The sequence below is a fragment of the Balaenoptera ricei genome, chromosome 17 (genome assembly GCF_028023285.1).
Source record: "Balaenoptera ricei isolate mBalRic1 chromosome 17, mBalRic1.hap2, whole genome shotgun sequence".
Classification (NCBI taxonomy): Eukaryota; Metazoa; Chordata; class Mammalia; order Artiodactyla; family Balaenopteridae; genus Balaenoptera; species Balaenoptera ricei.
The window spans coordinates 32,672,103-32,687,103 of NC_082655.1; positions in this window are offsets into that span (position 1 = coordinate 32,672,103).

Genomic DNA, 15,001 nt, shown 5'->3' on the forward strand with positions numbered 1-15,001 from the left:
ACTTTCAAAGGCCTTCAGGATGCAATTGAAAATGTCTTTCAATTGGTTGTTTACATAAAATGAATGATAATTACCCAGCAGGAAGGAAGAACAGTGGGCATCTGGGCAGAGAGAGAGAGAGAGAGAGAGAGAAGGAGGGAAGGAAGGAAGGAAGGGAGGGAAAAGGGAGAGGGAAAGGAAAGAATATAAGGCCAGAGAGAAGTGGAGAGGAAATAAACTGAAAAAGTTATACACAAAAGGATGAAAATTGCTGGTGGCTTATAAAAGCAGAGGAAAGAATATAGAAGAAGTGGAGACAGGAGCCAGCATCAGAGCAAATCCTTTTATGAATCAGAGTTCTTTTAAAGGTTGCAAGTGATAAAAACTCGATGTGAAGTAGGATACACAAAGAGTGAAAGATTATTTGGAAGCATACTGGTGTATTTCTAGTAACCAGAGAAAAGATTAAATAACCAGTCCATGCAGAGTTAAGCCGTGCCTCCCGAACAATAGGAACTGGGGACTCAAACCCACTAGGATTCTTGTAGTGTATCTCTTATCTTTGCTTTTCTCCGTGTATCACATGTATCTTATCCCACTGCAGACCATCTGATCCCATATAATAGAAAACATAACTGCCAGGAGTCGGCAAGCTTCCTACCCCAAGCCTCCCACAGCCTGAGAGAAACTCACTCTCTTTCCTCAATTCCAGTTAGGAAAATCCCAGGAATTATTTTGGGTTGCCCATTTTGGATAATTGGTGCACACCTGAACCATCAGCTGTGGTGAGATAGGTGATGCCAGGTAAGAACATGGCAGTTCCCTCTAGAACCGCATAGCTAGAGTGGAAGGAAAAGCAGTTCCCAAGAGAGAGTGGGATTGTTTCCAGAAGGCTCTGGACAGACAAACTAGCGTTGCTCACTACTGTTCTCAAAGCAGCATGATTCCAAAGCATTTAGAAGCAGTTTAAAATGTTTTTTTTAATATTTATTTGGTTACACTGTGTCTTAGTTGTGTCAGGCGGGCTCCTTAGTTGCAGCACATGGGCTCCTTTGTTGTGTCAGGGGGGCTTCTTATTTGTGGCTCCAGGACTCCTTAGCTGTGGCATGCAAACTCTTAGTTGCAGCATGCATGTGGGATCTAGTTCCCTGACCAGGGGTTGAACCCGGGCCCCCTGCATTGGGAGCACGGAGTCTTATCCACTGCACCACCAGGGAAGTCCCTGGAAACAGCTTAAGAGATAAGAGCAGATTATGGTAGCTTCCTGTCTCCCTAGAAAGTGTAAAACAAGTAGGCTCCTCCATGGGTCACCCCACCAGTGTCTGGTTTGGGGGCTCCATTTAATGTCTGGCAGATGCCTTCACAAAGCTGGCACAGTTTCAAGAAATACTGAGCACCCAGGAAGACAAGTTCCTCCAAGGCCAATGTAAGTGTTCTCTCGTTCAAGAGCCTTTCACAACTCTCAAACTTTTGAAACGGATCCCTGAATACTACAGTTCATGAGCGAGCCAGACCAGTAGAGGGCGTCTGTGAGGCGTGGAGGATTGGGGGAGGGGCACCATGGTTGCCGGGTAACTCCCTTGTGTAGAGTTTATGCCAAAGCCCCAGGGAGTTACTCATGAAGAGATGGGGGAATGGGCAGGGAGTCAGGGAGACGTTGGAAAGGAAGGGAACCAGCCTGTGAGTCAGATTTCACTCTGAAACAAGAAGCCCTTGCTTTTGGTGACATAGCTCCAGGAGCATTTCATTTACCCTCAGAAAACACTATGCACTCTGGGTTTGGGTTTTTTTGTCTTTTTGTTTCTTTTTTTCTCAATCTCAGACTAGGCTCTTGTTTCCCCTTCATTTACCTGGTACTTTATGAGTAAGTAAAGTAAGATTTTGCTTCAAGGACATTCCAACTGTCTCTATTACCCAATTTTTTAAAAACAGACCATCATTCTGGTCCATCCGTCCTGCTGGATTAGAAACTCCATGAGAGCCAGGGATCTGTTCAATATCATTTGTACTACTCTCTCTTCTACCTTTCCAGGCTCTTGGTGAAGCGTGGCCAGGAAGGCTCAGTAAATATTTGTTCAATTGAATCAATATACAACCATATAATGCTTTGACGTAATAACAATGCCTACAATTAAAGGAGGCTTACAGCATATTCTCTATAGAAGATTTTTCTAGCTCACCCTTTCAGTTTTTAAATCTTATTCAATTCACTTCAAGCAATGTTTATTGAGGGGCTTACTCTATACAAATCATTGTACTAGACACCCACAATATAGGTTCAGTGAAATTACCGCTACATCTCCAAAAAGATGGATGCTCATAAAGAAAAGTCAGACTGCTACAGAAATAAGGAGTAGGCAGACTAAAATGTGACCACTATTTGCTGTCAGGATGTGGGGGATGAAGCTGACAGCTTCAAGCTGGCTGCAGATCCCAGCCTACTTCAGCAGCTCTTGCATCAAGAAACCCAACAGCTAAACCCAGTATTTTGCCGCTGCTCTTGTTGCTGTTTTAAGAACAAGCTGGTGAGTCAGAAGGGCCACGTTTTTTTTCTCCAGTGTGTTCTCCAGAGAAGGGCACAGAGAGTTACTCCATTTGAAGAGTCACAATTAATGTGGAGCCACTGCCTTATATTAACTAGATTATTCAGGAACTGCTTTGCAGACCGCTTCAAACTCTGATGCACTTAACTGCACAGTTGGACGGTGAAGAGCATGGTCTAGTTTTGTTTTGTTTTCCTTACGTCATTCCATTTTTGGGAGTTGAAACATTCTTTTTCCATTGGGCCAAAGCCAATTTTGTTTTGTTTTTTAATTCAGTGTCATATGCGTTGCCAAAGAGGGAGTGCTTTCCCTTCTCTCCAGATAGGAGGCTCCCAATGTTGCAAAAAATTTCAGGGAAAAAGTAGCAAAGTCAATTCAAACCAGAAACCTAAACACCCCAGACCATCCAGCTCCAGAAACGCCATGAGACTGAATTTTTGCTTCTTAGCCATCCTGGGAATAAATGAGTATGACACAGCTATGACATTAGGAGGAAAGATACAATATTCAATAGACCTATCACAGGTCTTTCATCACCCTGACAGATGTGGGACCCAGGGAACAGTCACCAGAAATGTTACTCTGACCATATCTCATTTCTCAATTCTGCCGCTACGTCTCATGAAGGCCTGGCCTCTCTTTGCCTCAATTATATATTGATACAAAGGAAAAAATAATTCCTGCATTATCTTCTCCTATCCTTCCATCAGAAAAAAAATAATGTCAAATACCAGATAGCAGTTGAGATTTATGTATAAAAATATATTATATATACATCTGTAAGTATTACGTATATTTGTGTGTATATATGTACTATGTATATATAACATATGTGTATGGGTATGTATGTGTATAAATGTTTTCTTTCTCCGGTTGGATTGTGGACTGCTAGAAGCCCCTAATTCAGGCCTCAAATACTTTATTCCTTCACACGATTCCTTGGCTTTTTTCCTTCACTTTCCTCCCTGTTCTCTAGCTCTCTAAGCTTTAGTCATAATGGCTGACTGTCAGCTCCTACGCCAGACCAAGATGCAGCTCTCCTCAGGGGTTAACTACACGCTTCTTTCTGACTGGGATGTGCTTCTTCCCACCCCCTGTCACCGACCTTTGCCTATTTACTACTCTGGTTCATTGCTTCATACCATTTCCTCAAGAATCTTCCTCTGGAGTCCCTCAGACTCTGTCTCGGTCTGTGAATTTCTTTTTACATGCTTTCCTGAAATGTCTGTTGAGCCTTAGGCATGAGACAACTCAAAAGCTTTAGTAAACTTGAGTACGCAGCGGTGCTTCTCAACTGTGGGCTTTCCCATAAAGTGACCTGACTGATCCATTTTATTGGTCAATCCCAGATGTCAGCATCTTTCCATCATCTGTCTGGACTGATCAGCTTCCCCAGAGAAGACTCTTCCAGGCTCCCGCCTAAAGGGCAAAGGCCTGGCTGCCAGTATTCTGGAAACCATTAGACCAAGACTAATGGGTATTGCAGCACTTAGTAGGTAAATATGCATTCGCTCCTCCTGTTTTCAGTAAGTACCTGTATAGTTTCCTATTGCTAGTCCAACAAATTACCACATACTTAGTGGCTTGAAAGAATACAAGTGTATCATCTTACAGTCACATAGTTCAGAATCTGAAAGGGTTTTACTGGAATAAAGTCAACATGTGAGCAGGGCTGTGTTCCTTTCTATTCCCCCGCCCTTTCCAGCTCCTGGAGGAACCCACACTCCTTGGCTCGTGATCTCTTTCTCCATCTTCAGAGCCAGGAATAGCAGTCAAGTCCTTCTAGTGCTGCCGTCTCTCTGATCGTCCCTTTTCTGTCTCCCTCTTGAGCTTATAAGGACTCTTGTGATTACGTTGGGCCCGCCCAGATCATCCAAGACAATGTTCCAACTGAAGGTCAGCTAATTAGCAACCTCCATTCCACGTGCAATCTTAATTCCCTTTTGCCATGTAACCTAATGTATTCTTGGTTCTGGAAATTAGGATGTGGTTCTCTCTGATGGCCAGTATTTTGCCTACCACAGCACCTGAGTCTTCAACTGTGCCTAGGGTGTCAAGTCCAGAGACCCTTGGTTTTAACATCCTCATAAACTAAATCTCCTGTTTTCTCTACGATGGGATGTAAAGGTGGCAGTTAACAACTAGGAAGACTGAGGAATAGGTTTTAAGGGTCTAACTACAGTCCTTCTGAAAAAAGAATTTCAACAAATCTTCCTGCTTTTATTTCTACCTTCACCCTCATACTTCTATAAATACAATACCTGGTATATATGCCAGATATGCCAATTCCTGAGGCTTTAGAAGATTCCGTAGATTACACCAGTACAGTGAGTTACTTCTTGACTTTCTCCACTACCAGCTTAGGATTTAACTTTCTCAGGTGTCTTTAAGTCAATTGCCACTTGTGTTTTCTTTCCAGCTACCGTTCTCTTCTCTTCTGTTCTCTTTGTCCTTGTGGTAGATTGATTACAGAAGTATTTCTAGTTATTCCCTTCCTCATATTCATGTGCCTTGTAATGTAAATATGCAGCTCCTCCAATTAAGAGATGGGGCCGATTTTGCCATCCCTTAAATCTAGACAGGGCTTGTGGCTTACATGGGCCAGTAGAATGAGACAGAAGTGACAATATGTCAGATCTGACGGTAAGAGCTCAGGAGACCTTACACACTTTCACTCACATTCTTGGGATTCTCTTCCTTTTCTGTGTGAACAAGGTCCATCTAGCCTGATGGAAGATGGGAGCATGAGTCAGCCCAGTGGTCCCAGTAGAGGCCCCAGAGATATGAGAGCCCAGCCAAGGTCAGCAAAGCTGCACTTGACCTGCAGTTGACTGAAGATGCTGAAGGAACCCTGCTGTGACCAGATAAATCACCCATTTGAGCCCTGCTCACACTGCTGAGCCACAGAATCATGAGCTAAATATTAGGTTGGCCAAAAAGTTCGTTCGAGGTTTTCCTGTTACGGAAAAAACCCGGATGAACTTTTTGGCCAGCCCAATAAATAGTTGTTGTTTTAAGCTGCTACATTTGGAGGTACATTGTTATGTAGCAAAAGCTAACTCATACAACCTTTAAAAAAAATCAATTTACTGTTATTGAGTAGGAATTTAGGGACTGAATGTAAATGTATAGGTTCAACCCCTTATCTTTACCTGGAACTGTTGATTGTTTTCTCAGCATTAGACCTGTTCTATAGGGAACCATAGAGCTATGCATAGATAACACATCAAAACTTAGTTCTTAGAGACTCATAGACATAGAAAACAAACCTGTAGTTACCAAAGGGGAAAGGTGGGGAGGAATAAATTTGGAATTTGGAATTAACAGATACACACTACTATATATAAAATAAATAAAAAACAAGGACCTACTGTATAGCACAGGGAACTATATTCAATATCTTGCAATAACCTAAAATGAAAAAGAATCTGAAAAAGAATATATAAGATGTATATACTGAATCACTTTGCTGTACACCTGAAACATTGTAAATCAACTATACTTCAATAAAGAAAAAAAAATTTTTTTAATAAATTTATTTTTGGCTGTGTTGGGTGTTCGTTGCTGCGCACGGGCTTTCTCTAGTTGTGGCGAGTGGGGGCTGCTCTTCGTTGTGGTGCACGGGCTTCTCATTGCGGTGGCTTCTCTTCTTGCAGAGCACAGCCTCTAGGCGCGTGGCTCGCGGGCCAGTAGTTGTGGTTCGCGGGCTCTAGAGCGCAGGCTCAGTAGTTGTGGCGCACGGGCTTAGTTGCTCCACAGCATTGTGGGATCTTCCCGGACCAGGGCTCGAACCCGTGTCCCCTGCATTGGCAAGCGATTCTTAACCGCTGTGCCACCAGGGAAGCCCCCCAAAAATAAATTAAAAAAAACAAAACGTAGTTCTTAAAATTTATCCATTTTTTTTTCATTCATTTGCTTGATTTTTATAAAGCAATAACTTTGTCCAAGGCACAGCTGACACAGCTTTTGGTTTAAGATCATCCTTATTAGTCAAAGAAGTGGTCACCATGATGATACTTAATATTCCATGTGAAGCAAATTTTTATCCTTGATTCCTGCAAACAGAATACACTATGTGTCTTTCCTTATTTTACCCTCCGGTCATATCCTCTATGATATTCTTAAATAGGAAGATTTTAGCATCTTTGATCATAGGTTAGTATAGAAAATAAGTTTGAAATGTGGCTAGTTACATTAAAATCAGTTCTACTGATGAACTTCTTTGCTAATTTTGCACTAACAACCATTTAAAATTTGATATAAACTAGCCTATCAAAAAATAGAGTAAAGCTTTCTAATATACTAGCAGTATATAGTTCACAGTTCAATGTTTCCATTCAAAATTGTAAGTATTAAGATCCAAAATCTTAATTTATGTTTCCTACTATGTACAATGCCTGGCTTTGTTGGCATTTGTTTGCCTGGATTTTATTTTTATCAACTCTTCATCATCTGAATAGTTATTTACTTTTCAAGTTTGATCATAAAAGAAATTATTTGAAATATTGCAGTGAGTCATTCAGCAGAACAGGCCTTTCATATATTTCAGGGAAGATTGCTATGTGTTTGGCTCTGATTGTCAAATCAAAGCGGGATATAGCTCTAACCAATACAATAATTATTGTATCCCATCCTAATTATGAGGCCCAGGAATACAATCATCACTACATAGAAACTTTTAATAATTTTTCTCAGCACTTAGCTTTTTGTTAACGCGGTTACAATTAAATGTGCTTAATCTAGCCCTAAACTCAGTGATAATAACTGATTCACAGCCTTTGTAGGCAACATAAAGGATTTCTGAGCCAATATACAGCAAACAATAAAAGTAAAAGAATGCAATCATCTTGTGACCTTGTTTACTAATGGATTTCGTGTTTCTCTTGCATTCACCAACAATCATTACCATTTCCTGGATAAAAGAAAATGCTAATGTCTTGGATGTAGCAAATTTACAGGAATATATGAAAGACATACAATATGGAAAACTTATGGAAGAGCCAAGTCCCAGTGAGAATACATGCTAAAAGAAATGGTAAAGATAGGATATGATAAAAACCCGAAGAGGAAATCGATGAATAGTAATAAAACTCGTATTTTTTGAGAGCTTACCACTTTCTATCTTCTCAACAATCCTATGAGATAGGTCTTATTATCTTCATTTTATAGACAAGGCAACTGAAAAATAGAGAGTTTGTGTAACATTCTTAATATTATATAGCTAGAAGCGGGTGAAGCTGGGACTCTTACCCAGGCAGTCTGCTTCCAGGGGCCAGGCTCTAAACCCCTGCATACACTGATGATGATTCTACTCCAAAATGAAGTTGTATGCACGTTGCTTTCCATGGAATTTCATATTCTCTAATCCAGCTGCCTCTGGTAACTCTAAAAATGCCCTACACGACCTGAAACTGATTATACTGGTGTGAATGGACATGTGTGTGGAATTATATCATCTTCTTTTAAAAATTCTTTGTTTGGTGATTCTTCTAAATTCTTCTTGTAGCCTGCTTTTCACCTTTTGCTTTTATCTGGCTTTATTTCTATGAAATACCTATGCTCGTGGTCTATTTAACTAATTGGTGAAAGAGTGACATACTTTCATGATTATTGCAGTAGTCCTAGTCTCTTTTATGTTGTACAGGTGTGTAATCAATGCGCCTTTTAAATTCTATGGAATGTGGTCCTCCTTCTAATTGCAGTAAATCGGTTGCACTAATCACTTTGAGCTGTTGGCCAACATAGTTATAGATTTCTACCAGGTGTTCCACCAGAAGGTAATCACTTAACAGTACAGAGTATTTCAACAGTGCTGAGTGTAAAACAAATCCAATGGTAATTCCAAAAGCTGGCTTCATAATTCATTCATTTATTTATTCATTCACTCACTCAGAAAAATGCATTGTGCATTCTGTGCGTACCAGCCATTGAACTAAACATCGGGAAAATAGAAGGCATAATATGCACTCCCCTCTCTGCCTTCAAGCCTCTCGCAATTTAGTGGACATTATAATGAAATAAAGTATTTTATGACCCATGAGAAAAAAAGGATATATAAAATTTTCCACAAGAGCCCAAAGGAGTGAATCACTAACTCTGCTTCGGAGTTATGAACTCAGAGTCAAAAAGGAGATAATGACACTTGAGCTAAATGTTGAAGAACGTGTAGGAATTTGCCAGTTGTTCCTGGTGCAGGTCCCAGGAACATCAGCACATTTTATGTAGTTGACGCATGGGGTGCATACGGGGGAAGGGCTGGAGACAAGGCTGTGGGGTAGAGTCGATTTATATTGTGAAGGATCTTTTATCTTAGGAGAAGAATTTAAACTCTTTTTCTTAATAACAGTAAAGCAATATGAAAAAATTTTAATCAGATAAAATACATAGCACATTGTCTTGTAATTTTCAGGGTACAAGTCTGTCTCCCTCACTAGACTTGTCACAAGGGCCTTCCCATCATAGGTGCTCCATAAAAGTTAAGTGAATCCTGAGTGGTTGGATTAATAAATTGATGGGGCTTTTTTAAAAGATAACTTGGTCAGCCATGCAAAACATAGTTTGATTAGGGTTAGTTAGAAGGCAAGGAGACCATTTAGAAAACTTGTGTTTGTGCAGCTGTGACATAATGAGAGACTGAGCAAAACCACGACAATAATAAAAAACATGCCAAGCCACCAAAGCACTGTAGTGAAATGGGCCACCAAACACTACCAAATGACCCTGAGAAATCCTATGAACAGGTGTGAGGACATCCTTCAGGCTGGGAATAATATCGTTCCAGTTACCCAGCTTATTGAGGGGAGGGCACTTACCTGTTCTTCCACCACCTCCTTAATGTCCCATAATCTTGTTTGGGGCCAAGGCTGTCAGACCCTTCATAAGTAAGTGAACTTCCTTGAACTTAAAACTGTGTCCCTTGATGTAACCCACATTTTCAGGAAACACTTTAGGTATAATCACATTGCTTTGATATGACGTTTATCTGAGCTGTCAAAAATTCAAACTATGTCTTTTCTTGGTCTAACAATAGTGACTTCCAACATCAGCAAGATTCTGCAGCATCGGTGGCAACAGTAATACTAAGCCAAAAGGCTTATAAATAAGAGAGAGGCTGAGACTTGACAACACATGGAGAATGTAGATGAGAAACTATAGTGAGGGCTTGGTGCACGTTTAAGTACCATGCTTTATAGCCGGAGCAGGAACCTTTGATGGCCCGAAGAGCTAAGGGATAAACAAAACTATTGCAAAGCAAGTGCTTAGAGAATGTAATAGACCAATATTAAAAACCATTACAGAAGGGAAACTACCCTCTTACCACAATGCTATTAGGACTATCTATTTATACAGATGAATAGAAATTGTTCTTCACCTGATTCTTGGAAGCACCTTTTGAAACAAAAGCAGTAGAAACATTTTTTTAAAGCTATGCCATTTTCACTCTCTAAAGTTCTTCCTATGGACTCAACTTGTTCTTGATTAAAAACTTTTCCTCCCCAAACTCAAACCAGGAATATAAGCAACTATTTTCCTCATTGCCTGTATCCTCCATCATCTTTAGAAGCTCAAAGGGCCTCGAAGTCATATCATTACTGGGTAACTTGCCAGTGACAAGTGAAAATTATGAGTAGAAGAAATCAAATGCTAAGAAGTGAATGTCTTTCCATTTTAAGCACAAACATGATTAATTCTCACATCACATACTCATAAAGAAAAGCACGATCAATATTAGACTGGTATGCTGAGACAGAGGCAAATGACATTTGAAAAATCATCAAACTTGGAACGGAAAGAAGAGACCAAGGGAAAAGAGCTGGTCTTGGTGGGAGATGATGAGTCTGGCCTCAGGCAATGCTGGTTTTGAAGGAAGGAAAATACTCATATCTTGATAAATTGTCTTTCCTCATCCTCTATTTCGTTTTAGATAAGAATTTAACAAAATGCAGAATAAAAATTAAAATGCTTTTACGTTTTTAGTTTGCACTTTAAAAAATTAAATAAACAAGAGTACTACAAAATAATTCCGTTCAAAATTGCGATTTTTTGTAGAGGACTCTTGTGACAAAATTTCCATTTTATCACTTGTTCTTAAGATCTACAGCTTGGTATTTCCCTCATCAGAACCACACTCTTGAAGAGTCACAGGAAACAGGACATTTTCATATTTAAAACTTAAAACTCACCAACCTAAATACATACACTGTGACAATCAGAATAACTCCGTAAGTTGATGAATAAAAATAGGAGTATACATCTGTTCTAATTGGCATTTCCATCTCAACTGACTCATTTCTGGGACCTGACACGCTGTGGTTTGCCAGTAGGTTCGCATGCCAGCGCTTGGGCCAAGGTGACACCACGTAACCTTTCTCTCCATGGAATCGTCAGCACCGTCAGTTTGAACAGACGTCCAGAAATAGGTTAACAGATTTTCTTATGAAGACCCAGCAGAAAATCATATTGTTTCCCATTGCTTGTTAGCATCAGAACATAATGATGCCTTTAATTATTCTGGGGGGAAAGGGTCACATTGATGGGCCCACACATTGGCTTGTTAGTTTTTTTTTTTTACCAGTGAATCAGTTGATGTGGAATTGTTGCTTCATTTAAGTAGCTGTATGTCAGCAAGGTACTTAAAAATACCAAGTATTCACACAAATCACCTCTCTCTCTCTACTTCACACACACACACATACACACACACACTTACAAGTTCTGTGTGTCTGTTTATGCATGTGTTTAAGAAAGAGATTTATTTCTGAGTGAGTTGAAGGTGTGAAATCCAGCTAAAGACGTCAAGCAAGTGGGGGAATGTTGGGTCTGCAGTCAAGGAGGGAGGTTCAGTGTGGTGATAAACCATCAACACTGAAGATTTGTCATTGAATAAAATCACAAATGGAAGAAAAAAGTGCCTTCGTGAGTGTCATTATTCTAAATTTTATGTTTATTTCAAGTAAACTAATTGAGTTACTAACGTAGTGAGCATTCTTCTTTGGTTTTGTTTTTGGAGGGAGGGTTGTTTGTTTTTGTTCTTGCCTGGTCAGCATCCAATCTCATCTGGGGATCAGGTGGCATAATACCTCCCTTTTCTGGGTGAGCACACCTGCAGACTCCAATCTGTGCCAATAAAAGTCAGTCCGAAGACTTCTGTTATCAGGAAAGATCATCCACTTCCAGCTACTAAGCTGGAAGACAATGAGGCTGAAGCTGTTATTCAGTTTTATCTTCTCCACCCCTTGGGGAGAGCTTGCCTTGAGATGATGTTAACACGGAGGAAAAGAACAGAAAGAGACGGAGGGACGGCTTCCTGGCAGCATCATTTGGTCTATCTGATCAAGGTGTGCCTGAAGCTGAACTACCTCTGAACCTATTCAGTGTAAAAAATAAATAAATAAATAAGAATAATGAAGAATTTTTAACTACCCATAATCTTACTAAACCAGAAATAGCATACTTAATATTTTGGTGTTTTTCCTTGCAGTCTTTTACATATATGCATACATACAACTGTATATATGTTTATATAACATATGGTCTCTTAACATTATATTATGAATATTTCCCATACATTTACAAAATTACTGGAAATATAATTTTAATAACTGCATTAAATTCTACCATGTGAACATTTCAGAATGCATTTAATCTCTCAGCAACAATAATAGTCAACAATATTTATTAAGCACATACTATGTACAGGGCACTGATGCTAAACTCTGGAGGGATACAGCAGTGAACGTTGTAGATATGGTATACATGGAGCTTATAATCTCTTCTTGGTGAACATTTGGATTGTTTGCAATGTTTTACTACTTGAAGAACATCTTTCTACAAAAATATTTCCAGAAGCTTTTTAACAATTATTATGTAAGTCAGTAAGAAATATAGTTTTTATCACAAATATATACTTTCATAAGTTTGTGTGAGAGAGAACTGACAGGCATACACAAATATATATATGTAAAATAATGAATAAAAATCTTTTAAAATAATACCAATCCTTACTACATACAACGTATTCTTATTTTTCTATTCTGTTATAGTCTATTGTTTTTAAATTTCTTTTTCCAAATGACTGGTCTTGATCCACTACATTGATTTATTACCCACTAATGAGTAAGGACCCACAGTGAAAAACCCTACCTTAGAGCATAATGGAGCACCATGGTTTTCACTAGAGGATCTAATATGAGCTCTAGCACCTACTAAGCATCAAACTCACTTATCAGCTATAGAGGAAGCATGAAGTTTTCTGAAAAAGAAAAAGACTCCAGCAAAATCTTAGAAAAGCTACTTTTAGGAGACTTGTTACCATCAACCAAAGAAGCCACCATAAGCAAATGTTATCTCTCAAAGCTGTTACAAATAATAGGATCTACTAAAGAGAGGAGCCTTAAGGGAGGAGTTCTTGCTAAGAAGAGCTTGATCAATAAGAGTTGGTGCCGGGAGCTTTCACCATCCGGATCCTCCTTTGCCAAGAGCAGCTGAGGCAACCCTAACAGACGATTTGAGGTTAACAGGAACCATCCTTAAAACATGACACAGAGTATCTGGATGGAGGGATTTTAATTCCCAGAGATCTTTAGCTTCCTTTCTCTTCACAGACTTTGTATTTTTGAAATGAGGGCAACTGTTGAGTTTCTCAACACAGTTGTCACCAAGGAGGAAGAATAGCAATTTTCTGCCTGGAAATCCAATAGGGTTAGAGGCCCAGAAAACCACAGGGACATAAGTTGTCAGCCTTTCGATTTCCGGTGGCCCAGAAAGGAGGGTATATGGGATGCAATTTGCAGTAGGAATCTCGCAGTGAATGCAATGGTGAGTGCAGTCCACTGTTTCAACAAGTAGAAGAAGGTAGGGTAGTGGGTGGGTGAGGATACAGAAGTATATGGCGAGCTAAATATTTTAGGGGGAGCTAAATATTCTAGAATTGAAAGCAAACAGATGAAGAGTATAGAGTCTCTCAAAGCAGACATCTAGAGTGACGAACTACCCAGGTTTGCTAGGACTGTCTCGGCTTTAGCACTGAAAGTCCTGCATCCCAGGAAACCCCTCAGGCCCAAGAAAACTGGGGCAGTTGGTCATTCTGAGTTTGGGTGCAGTTAGTTTGCAATTAACGAACAGTGTGACCTATTTACTCAGCATCTCTGAGTAATTTACTCAACATCTCTGGGCTTCAATTTCCTCATCTGTAGTATGGGAATGATAGCGCTTACCCACCACCAATAAAAGGAGATCCTAAGTATTTTTTAGTAGTTCTGTTCCTGCACAGGTGCAAGGGCCTGCCTCAGAACCAATTCTAATCGTAATAGCACCAGAGATAAAAATGCAGAATGCTGATTAACAGTCTTTAGGTGGTGTGGGGTTAGAAGGATTGTAGTACTTGGGTTCTAGCACCCATGGCAGCCTTTTGCACCCCTGATAATTTAAGATTGATTTGGGCAGTACAAAAATGACCTGGAACCCGAGGTTTCCCAAACAAGGGAAAAACAGAAGTTTGAAAAAGAAGATAAAGTTTATTATAATTTTTTACCTGGGTCCTGAAATATCTGTGACAAATATGCAAGCTATATAGTTTGTTTTTCCTTAAAAACAGAACAAAAATTGTGGATAATTTCATTAAATGTAGCCTGTCAAGTATAAAGAATGTGCTCTTACTCCAAGAGAGATATTACAGACAATTCACATTTTATTGCCTTTACATTGCCTCTCTCATATTGGAGGTAGCTTCTTGCCTTGCTTGGGCTCATAGAGTCAGCTGTTTTTATCTGAATTCACTCTCAGATTCATATGTTCCAACCAAGTTAAGGGCCCTTGTTTCCATTACTGATATAGGCCATGACTAAGCCACTGCATGTTTGTATTTTCACTTCTTACCACAAATGTTTCTATATGAAGACTATAAAAATTATTCAAAAGCAATCCAAACTTCCTAAAGTAATAAGAACATTCTCTCAAGGTCTTAGGCCCCATCTTTTCAGAAGTATGGTTTGAGAGGGACTCTTTTAGGACAGTGTCAGAAGTTGTGGCATCAATTCATGCATGGTTAGCAGTGTGAAATGGAAGCCATTAAACCAAGACTATAGTCAGGGAGAGGTCTGAGAAGATTTAATGAAGAGAAAAAGTGAACTTTATCAGCTACTATGAGGGCCGAGAGACTTTCCAGAGAAGTGATACATAAATCTTAGGAAATTAATTAAGATCTTAAACAGTACCTGAGACAAGAAATAAAAAGAATAGGAATAAAATTGTAACATAAATACTGGGAGAACATTAAATTTTGGGAAAAACAAAATTTCACAATCAAAAAATTCCCAACTACAATACTTAAAGAAAAGGAACTCAAAGATAAATACCATATGATTTCACTCATATGTGGAATATAATCAACAAAACAAATGAACAAACAAAACAAAACTCATAGATACAGAGAACAGATTGATGGTCATCAGAGGGGAAGGGGTAGGGCGGTGGTTGAA